Raw genomic sequence first — 9,704 nt, forward strand, 5'->3', positions numbered from 1 at the left:
AAAAAAATTAAAAAATGTAAAAAATATATATAAAATCCCTTAAAAAAAAGAGACTATCGATATTCGTCGACCTCCACGTTGATGATAGTTGGGCAACGTAAATTTTATTTGCGGCAGACGGACGATAGATATTCGTGAATCATTTTACTCTTACACGATGCTTAGAACTATGAAAAATTTTTCTTGAAAAACTATGCGCTTTTCGGAAAATTTGTCAAGAATAAAAAGTTATTGTAATCAGCGCATCGTTTATTGTAAAAAAAATCATGAATGTTTTCACAAAAATTTTACCATTAAGACGCCATTTTGAAAATACTAAAACGAAAAATCGATCTTTAAACCATGGATTCTTAAAGTTTAGACATTTATTCCACCGGTTAGTGAGATTCCAGGTTAATTACAGACTCGAAAAGCTTTGGAAAATGGTTCACAAAAAAAAGTAGGCACGAAAAATCACGTTTTTTTTGTTTAAACTGCATTTTGGGATAATAAATAAATTTTTTGAGGAATTTCATTGGCACCGTCGGAAAGAGGAGATCTTAAGCAGTAAAAATATATGTGTCTCAATTTTTTCTAGTGTCGAATAGCCTTAGTTATTGGCCGTTGAATTAGAGTCTGCTCAATACACTAAGAAAGAGGAAAATGTTCCAGTTTTTATAAGCCAGGAAAAATCTAAAAATACTACTATTCACCTTCTTATGATTGAAAATACTAACTTTGATTCAGATGTAGAAGTTTATCATTTTGCTTTAATCAAAAATCTATCTAGACTACTGAAATTACAAATAACAAAAGCTGATCATTACACTTACTTCTGTGACACAGAAATACTCCCGACTAATACTCCCGAGAGAAGAAGATAACATTTTGAAATTTAAAAATTATAAATACAAAGAGAGGGTTCAATTTGCAGTATATGCTGACAGAGTGTTTGCTAGAGCCAGTTCCTAATATTCATGGAAATGCTTATCAGAAACATCTACCTACAAGTGTTGCTTATTACACAAAATGCAGTTCTGTCGATTCACAATCTGAACCTCAAGTTTATCGTGGAAAGGACTGCATCACGTGGTTTGTCCTTATGTTGAAAAAGTTAGCTGAGAAAGTAGATTCTTATTTTAAAAATCCAGTTCCAATGGAACTCTTAACATTAAAGCAAGAGTATGATTTTCAAAACGCAACATTTTGTCATATTTGCGAACAAGATTTTAACCAAGATGATGTTGAACATCGGGATCATAACCATTTTACAGGTAAATACCGTGGCCCTTCTTATGACAGGTGTAACGTAAATTACCAAGACTCACAAGTAATTCCTATAGTATTTGATAATTTATCTGGCTACGAGTCTCACTTTTTCATCAAAGAATTGGCTACAAGCTCTGAGGATGATATCTCATTATTACCTATCAACAAGGAAAAATATATATCCTTTACGAAAAGGGTGCAAAATACAGAAGTCAAACTCAGATTCATAGACTCTTTTCGATTTATGCCAAGTAGCCTCTCCAAATTAGCTTCAAATCTTAGCAATGATGAAAAATTGATTACAAGAAAATATTCAAAAAATGATGATGAATTTGAATTATTAACAAGAAAAGGCGTATTTCCATACGATTATGTTAATCATTGGCATAAATTAAATGAAGATTGTCTGCCAGCAAAACATAAATAAGGATTCCAGGAACCGATGATAACGTCATCAGAATGGAATTTTGTTTACCCCAGAAATTGTTTAACATTATATGAAATATGACGCCCCTGTCGGAATATATTAACGGAGAACGTTTAATTAATTTAGTTCACATAGATAAGGATTCCAGGAATCGATGATGACGTCATCAGCATGGAATTTTGTTTACCCCAAAAATTGTTTAACATTATATGAAATATGATGTCCCTGTCGGCAAATATCAAAGGAGAACGTTTAATTAATTTAGATCACATAGATAAGGATTCCAGGAATCGATGATGACGTCATCAGAATGGAATTTTGATTATCGAGAATTGTTTAACACCATATAAAATATGACGCCCATTTTGGCAAATATCAAAGGAGATCGTTTAATTAATTAAGTTCACATTGTTAAGGATTTCAGGGATCGACGATGACGTAATGAGAATGGAATTTTATTTACCGAGAATTGTTATAATGGCAAAAGGTTGGTTGCAGGTCTTGGAAATTTTCAATAACGCACCATTGTGATAAACATTTAATACATAAATTATATTATTTTGGGGTGTAAAACTTCAATTCCGTGAGTAACATGTATTAAATAGTCTAATATTGCGATATCATATATCATATCATATCATCTCCTATTCCATATTTTTGGGACTAAAAATATCCATTCCCATGATTTTTAAGTATTGATTTCCAATATCGATAGTGTGGATAGTTCAAAACTGTGATTCATTAGTCAGCACAAGAAGTGAAACCAATTGTACAGCCTTCTGCGTTCTAGCCGCAAGTTTGCTATTCATACGGAAAACCTGTATCCAGAACTGCCCCTACCTATCTACTATTTCTCAAGAAAGTATTTATTTTAATTATTAACTTTCACATTTATTGTAAAGAAATATGGCTCAACATAGTATGAAAAAATATTCCCGCTGCGGTGAGATTATTTTGATAAATGAATTTCGATTTTAAATGTATTGCTTGTGAAAAGGTCCATTTTTGTTAAAATATATATTTTCTACAATAAAGTTTCAATATTTATAGCATAATTTTTCACAATAATTTACATGAAAGTGTTTTTACAATATCAAACACCAAAATTAAGAAAAAAGTGAAACCCTGCTGTTTTCTGTAATGCCTGATCGATTTCTAAAATAAATTAATAAAACTATTAATTAAAAGTTATATTAATTTTTGAATGAAAGTGACTCAGAAAGTTATTGTTTATTTTCCAACTTTCCTACAAGAAAATGCAATGAAAAATGAGCTATTTGTATTTAATTGTACTTTTTTGGTTAAATTTGGTTCATTTTTTAATAAGAATGTACATGTTTTAACAAAAAAGTACAGTTGTAGAAATGTTTTACGATCCTGTGAAAGTTGTCTTCAACAAGGTTTTTCAATATCAATTTAATCAAAGGTTTGTTATTAATTCATTAACAAGAGACGTTGTACCATATTATTTGATTCCGTTTTCTGAATGCTTGGCTCTAACACCACAAAAATTTCGATTCAGTGTTTGAAAAGATACTAAAAACATTTCCCTGCGTTTTACAAGTACTACTTTTAATCTGTGTCTTATTGATAAATGTTTTTCGAATAATTTGCCAATCTTGTCGAAATCTGCAAGAAATGATAATTAAAACCTATGGATCTATTAAAAACAACAATTGCTTGGCTATATTCAAGTTCGTCCTTAGTGTTTGTAAGCTTAACAATTTGATGGAATATCGAACTGTTTGGTAGAAAAATAACTCTTTTAGTTAAAAAATCATATTTTCGGCTTAGAAAAACGCTGTTTTTAGATAATTCATCAGTTCGGCTTCAAAATTTCGTCTTTTTTGGTTGAAAATCATTGTTTTGTTGTTGTAAAAGTCATTATTTTGATTTAAAAATCTAATAATTGGTTTAAAGTTTAATTTTTTTAAAAGTACAACCGGTTTGTTAAAAATTTGTTTGATACATTTATTTTTTAACCAATTTATCGATCGACTTCTTCAGTTAGAAATTCAAATCTTTGGTTGAAAAGTAATCTTTTTTAGCAGAAAGTTCAAGTGAAAAAATATTCATCTTTGTAACAAAACCAACTTTTTGGTTGGAAAGGAAACTATTATGCTGAAAATCTTTCTCTGCTTGAGAATTAACTTTCTAGACTGAAAATGTAAACAAGTCATCCATTTTTAATAACATTGATATTTTTAATTAAAAATGCATCTTTCTGCTTAGAACTCATGTATTTCAATTATTCTTATTTTTGATAGAAAATTAATCATCTTGTATGGTAGTTCATCCTTTTTGGTTAAAAATGAAACTCGTGAATCGAAAATTAATCTGCCTAGCTTATGAATTCAACTATTTTATTAAAAAATTTTCTTTTTTTGGTTGAATTAAAATATTTTTGTTTTTAATTCTATCTTAAATCTTTTTTGGTTGAAATGTGAAATGTTACCATGTTACATTAAGAGCTTATGTTCTTGTGTCAAAAAATCAGCTGCTTGGTTTAAAGTTGAACTACTTTCTACAAGAAAACAGTTTATTTACTTTTTCAGCAGAAAGTTCACCGTTTTAGTTGAAAATTCAAGTATTTGGTCGTAAATAGACTATTGATAAAAATGTCATCTTGTTTTATCCTAGATAATTCAAGAATTTAGTAAAAAAATGTTAATTATTCGTTCTTTTGAAATATTCTAAAAGATTTCACTAAAATTCAGAATTCGGATTCCGAATTCGAATTTCGGATTTAAAAGATTACTCAAAGATTTTAATGATAATATTTTGAAAATATTTTTAAAGAATTAAGAAATATTTTAAAAATGTATCAATGATTTCGCAAAGATTTAGGATAGATAAGATAGGAGGAGTTTTGCAAAGGCTTTGTAGCACATAAATTGAAAGGGCGGTTCCCAACTCGTATCCATCTACGAGTAGTATCCTGCTGTGCTCTCGCCAGGGATTATATCTTAGAAAGTCTGCGTACCTGAGTTAGTTAAAATGGACATTTTAAATAGAAATGGTTAATTTTTTTTCCCCGGCATCAGCTAAATCTTTTAAATTCTGCGGACTCTCTCATAATAAAGTCGCCATCGAGTAAATCTAGGAGTATTTATATCGCTCGAGTTTCAACGCGAGAGTGAACAGCCCTTTGATCAATCCTTTTAATTTAAAATAAAAATTTGTCCATCTAAAGATTCTAAACGAATTAAGTTTCACACCATGGAATGCAAAATTTATAAAATCTACGCGGTACTAATTTTAAAAAAATGACTAAACTCAGCAGTTCACACATTATTCACTTTTTAAAATTTTTCATTTTAAAATTCATTAACCTTTATGATTTGAAATTTCAAAATATTATACAATTAGGTCGATTCAATGTACGTATTAATATTAGAATTGTATTAAATAATAAAAATCAGTGAAAAGTTAAAAATAACGATTGTTGTAAATAGTTTTTATAGCAAAGTATTTAATTTGACGTGTTTTCAAGGTCGGATTTCCTTAACTTTTTCTATCAATGCAGATTTTACTAAATATAACATGTATTCGATAATAATTGGTAAAATATACCAATTTTAAAGTTTATGGGCAGTTTAGGTAAACAAATAAACAATTTTGAGTGGGTTCACGTAGACAAAAATCGGATTCTAAATTCAAATAGTTTGACAATGAATAATAACACTGCATGCATACAAATGGGAAAATTTAATAATTTTTGTTATGAAAAGTATCAATTTTCTACGAAAAAAAACTTTTTTGTTGTTCTTTTATGCACAGCATAACAAATAAATTTTCCAAATTGTAAATCTGCTTCGAAATTAATTAAATTGTATTTAAAATAACCATTTTGTGGCGAAAAACATGAACAGAAACTGAATTTCTCTAAAATTATAAATGTTCTTCGAAATTTAATGATTTTTGTTTGAAATAATATACTTTTGGTAAAAAACTTTCACATAATGTTGAATTATTTTAAATTGTAAATCTTCTTTGAAACATATATTTCAATATTTCCCGTCATAACGAGTACGTTAAGACCTACAACTGAAGAACATTTTTAATCTTATGTGAAATCTAAGGATTTTGTACAAAATTTATTTTGAATACAGACGTTGTATTCAAATGTAATGATTTCTGTTAAAAAAATATCGATTGCACATAAAACACGCCAACATAACCTAAAGTTGTTGCTAAATAGCACACTTTCTTTAAAATCCAATACTTTTTTTATTCAAAATTTAATTAATTTACAGTCATATTTCTATACAAAATAACAAATTTATGTAAAAGAAAAAACGTTAATAAAACATCAATCTGTTCAAAAATTTAAAATCCTATATTGGAACTATAGTGATTTTTTATTTAAAATACCAGTTTTTGATGTAAAACGTTAACGTAACATAGAATTATTTAGAAATTATGAAAATTCAAAACTTAATGATTTTTGTTCAAAATAATTTTTTAATTGTAATGTGCATTTTTGGTGTGAAATAAGGCTTAAAAAACTTTAAAATGTGGAAAATTTGAAATCCTTATAATTTTTACTTAGGAATGCTTGTTTGCAGTGAAAAACTATTAAAGCCTCCAATTTTTAATAAATTTTAAGTCTACTTCGCAAACCTTTCATTTTATAAACAAGGAATGTAATTTCTTTTGTAAATTAAAATTTAATACAAATTACATATTTTGCACAAATATGCGAATAATTATATTTAAAATAAAGAATTATGTGATGAAATATTTTGTCATTATTTAGGTTTAGTCTTCTCTTCTTGTCACAATAATGAGTTAACCTTTTTTGTCAATCTTATAAATTAATAATTAACGTTTAATTAATTTCAAACTTGACTATACCTCAGAAAATGCATTAGAGGGATTATCTGTAGATCCAATTTCAAAATTTAAGACAAAAAAAGCTTTAAGTAATGAAAATTCAAATGGCAGAAATAAAGAATTGAAGTGCATCGATTTAAGAAGTCGTCAAAGAGAAAAAAGAGAAAAAGTTGGGTTAATCACATTTAGGGTAAAGTTTTTTATTCTTTCTATTGGCATATTTTATAAGTGATGGCCAAAAAGTTGACCATGCTAGGCATTTAGGTATTCGAAAAAAAATAATTTTCAAACCATCTAAAATATATATTTTTTTAAATTACGTATAACCTGAAAGTGTATACAGATATAAAACTAAGAACCCTTGACTTTTATACTTTTCAGCTCAATAAAAGTAAAATTTCTGAATATGAAACATTTTAAAAATCGTGTTCATATTATTTGACCATATTGATTTTTAAACTTGTAGTTTGGTAAATTAAAAAAAAAAATTCAGAATAATTTTCTTCAGAGAATATTAGGTTTATGAAGATTAAAACAAGAACTTGCAAAAGTATTCACGCTACAAATTTATTTGAAAGGCTTTTGAAGCATTTTGACGGCACCCCATATTCCATCTATATAAATTATATAGAATTATATTTATATAGAATTATACCTAAATAACGTTCAAGAATGCAATTGAATTTCTACAAATGAGAAATAGTATGATATAAAACATATAAAAGATATGAAAAAAGATATTTTGGTAGTTTATTTATTAAATAGAACATCGTTTAACAATGTTTTGGAATCTCTTAAAATACCCCAAATAATTCTCTTTTTTTAATTCCTATAACGTATTGAAATAAATAAAAAAAGTTCTAGAAACATTTCAAAATTTTCTAAAACATTTCAAATATTTTGTTGTTCAGGGGCGCATACTCCCTCGCCACCAGGGTAGCGTCGGGCTATTTTCTTATAAAAAAATGCTTTTTCTTCATTTTTACTGAAAATCAGGAATTGTTTGGTATTATTTTCAGTAAAATCCACATTTTACTGAATTGAATAAATGTACACTTTTATTTTTTAATTAGTTTAGACACAAATCCTTCTTCACCTTAAGTTTTGATGATTCAATCAAATAGCTTTATAAAAATTAAAAATATTATACCTAAATACTCTTAGGGCAATTCTCAGAATTTAGCTTCAAATATCTTATATAATCTTTCAAATACTTTTCTTGGTGTTTACTTATGATTTCATTATAACTGTGGAGTGAAAGAAACCTGAAAATTTCAGAAAAACCCAAAATAAAATTTAAGTTAAGAATTCGAAAATTTTAGATAAAACTGCATCTATCGATAGTTGCTGCTGGACAAAATAATTATAAATAATAATAGTCTGTATAAATTAATTATTAACTCTATCAAAAGTGTGAATGAATTCTACAAAACACAAATTTTCAGAAATTAAAAAAGCGTACACCTTTTAAAGGTCATCTTGTTCTACATGTTTTGCCAAATAAATTTATTTTTAAAAAGGTAAAATTGACATGAAAATATTATTTAAGTTAGTTGCTGTTTAAAAATAACGTTAATATAATTTTCAAAATGTTCAACCAATTAAGAATAATAATGTTTTTAGAAAATTCATATTATTTTCAATTTATTATATGCTAGAAATTTCTTGATAATATAAATCTAATAAATTACGGGTTTTTTTTTTAAATTCTTGAATAAAAATTTCCATTTGATGAACTAGAAATGGTAAAATTATAGCATTAGTTGATAAATAGTATATATAAAAGCTTAAAAACGTTCCATAATCTTGCTCAATAGAATTTTCGTTCTATTTTTTATGCGTAATTACAGAAAAAAATTTAATCAAATTTAAATCAACCTTTTCCAACAAAACTTTTTAGGCAAATATTGACGATATTTTAATTTTTGCCTTTGATACTATATTTTCTCATGGAAAACTAAAGTTAAATCTTAAAGTAGAAAGTTAATTTCCGTCCGAATTTCTTATTCATAATATTTGCAAAATGTATTGTAAGAGGCTTGTTACAATAATTAACCTAAATTAATCGAATCCATTTAAGATATCGTAGGCAAAACGACAACAGGACATATCCGAGATGCTATTAGATAGTATTTTATGGGGAAAAAATGTGGTAATTGGGGTAAGTATTGACCGAGGAGCAGGGGGTGTAAGTTTTGGGATTTTCCTCGATATCGTCTATTTCGGCGATTATTAACTCTTCTCATAGCAATAGAAAAATGTTGTCTAGTACCTTTTCGATATGGTTTTTCGCGCCCTTTTAGTTTTTCCTACTAATTTTTTCCCAAAATAATTATTTGACCTTCAAAAATGAAGTTCAAAAATATATTGGACTTTTATTTTATATAGGACAGTTTTATTTTTCTTTGGTCTGAAATAAAAGCTTAGGTTTTTTCCTATAAGACTTTGTAGATAAAATTTATTGATAAATATCAAATATTTTAATCAGACACCTGTATAAAATATCAACGGATATGTATTCTCTGAAGTTACTTTTTCTACATTTGTTTCTTGTCAGGTTATTATAGGAAACAAATAAATACCGCGTTCAATAGAGAAATGAGTTTTAAATTTCATCCGCTACATGGCAAGGCACTTTGAAGACACTGATCATAAATGTTGATAAATTAGTGAATGAGCTTTTCGAAGCGTTGCTGAAGCTAAGAACCCATCATTTTCTAGCTAAAAAACAGTAAATATTTTTCAAAAATCTGCAGATAACTTTGAAAAATGGTGAATTCGTTATCTCCTTTGATTTTGCTGAGAACTTTAAGTTTGTTTTTTCAAAACTTCGCGCAAGTATTTCACTGGAATAATGATCTAGCCACAATATTCAGAGTAGTTATTTACAATATAAAAGATGGTGAACTTAAGCACAAAAGCATGGCAGTCACATTGGATAATTTGATTCATGACACTGTGGCCCTTCATGAGTACCAGAAGATAATTGTGAATTATCTTAAGGCGAATTTTGAAGTCCAAAAGTTGTAATATGTCTCAGACGGAGCAGGTAGTCCGGGAGCTGGGTATGTTTCCGTATGCATTCAAGAGACAAAAGGTAAAAACTAGTTAATCTTATGTATTTTGACCCGCTGAATCCAATGGTACCGGTTAATTTTACGAGTAGTGGATAGGTTTTGTTTAAAACGCAATT

At 27.7% G+C, this 9,704-nt stretch overlaps 1 protein-coding gene across 4 annotated transcripts in view; it reads right to left on the reverse strand.

Moving 5' to 3' along the window:
• Positions 1 to 9,704, reverse strand: part of LOC117181991 (venom serine protease Bi-VSP-like) — a 337,275-nt gene that overhangs the window by 136,199 nt on the left and 191,372 nt on the right. The gene's annotated exons all lie outside the window — the stretch shown is intronic.

The sequence above is a fragment of the Belonocnema kinseyi genome, chromosome 10, assembly GCF_010883055.1.
Source record: "Belonocnema kinseyi isolate 2016_QV_RU_SX_M_011 chromosome 10, B_treatae_v1, whole genome shotgun sequence".
In the NCBI taxonomy this organism is placed as follows: Eukaryota; Metazoa; Arthropoda; class Insecta; order Hymenoptera; family Cynipidae; genus Belonocnema; species Belonocnema kinseyi.